This window comes from Castor canadensis, chromosome 4 (genome assembly GCF_047511655.1).
Source record: "Castor canadensis chromosome 4, mCasCan1.hap1v2, whole genome shotgun sequence".
Lineage (NCBI taxonomy): Eukaryota > Metazoa > Chordata > Mammalia > Rodentia > Castoridae > Castor > Castor canadensis.
The window spans coordinates 136,162,302-136,163,372 of NC_133389.1; the positions used below are offsets into that span (position 1 = coordinate 136,162,302).

Consider the following 1,071-nt stretch of genomic DNA (forward strand, 5'->3'; position numbering starts at 1 on the left):
CCACTTATTCACCCAGGTAGTCTCCCATATACTCTCATGTTCCCCCATTACAATCATCACCATCCTAATCATATCTTCATCATCATCACTTTAAGTCTAGGGTTCACAAAGTAGCAAAAACATTAGTTAGTTGACCTTCTGAGCTTGGCCCATTTTTCTCAGCATGATGATCTCCAGTTCTACCCCTTTTCCTACAAATAACATAATTTCACTTTTCTTTATGGCTGAGTAATTTTGGTGTCTGCCAGAAATTATGTGTTTTTATAGCCCTATTAAAATTTATAATCAATTATAGTAAATTATTTTTAAATCTGCTTAAAGACTTATTAGTAAATCTGTCATCTCATAGACAATAACAAAAAAAGATTGCTGTCTATCATAACTTTTATGAGCTATAGATAGAGAATATTTTGTATGAATTCTAAGGAATGTTTCTTTTTTGTTTTTTTTTCAGTGGAAAGTGTGAACTCAGTCCCCCACTGCCACAAATTACTCAGTCAAAATTCCTGCATTTGGGGAAATTGCAGGGGTTAGCACATCCAGAATGCAATGGATAACCCTTGCTCTGTGAAAACCACCGTTGTGATCATGGCATCTTCCCCATTAGGTAAGTATAAGAATGTTTCTTATTGTGAAGGTATAATTGAAAGTGTAACAACATAAGAAAAGTTGTGCCAAATGTGTTCTCAGCAAAGATCTCACAATATCTTTCCCAGCTTCCCTGGACACTCCATACTCCCTGTCCCTAATAATGTTAGGTTTATAAGAATAATAGCTCTGTCTGTCTGGGTTGTGGGGAAAGAGATTACCCAAAAAACTCAAGTCAGATCATAGTCAAGTCATATTCACACATAACTATGTATAAATAAAGCTAAGCGTAACAAAAAATGAATACTTTTCTTGCGTATTTTTGTAAAGATTTGGGAAAAGTAATAGGTGTATACATCTGCAAGATGATTAACTGTGATATTTATGACTCTGTCACTAGACAGAGAACAAGCTCAGTTACTTGCATTGGGATGGCATTATTTCATCACCAGAAGTCAAAATCCTGCCCGTGCAGCAACACAA

General features: G+C 35.4%; 1 non-coding gene across 1 annotated transcript; it reads right to left on the reverse strand.

Moving 5' to 3' along the window:
- Positions 1-451: 451 nt before the first annotated feature.
- Positions 452-615, reverse strand: LOC141422749 (U1 spliceosomal RNA). The gene has a single exon (XR_012447494.1). It is a non-coding gene; the product is annotated as a U1 spliceosomal RNA (small nuclear RNA).
- Positions 616-1,071: the final 456 nt, after the last annotated feature.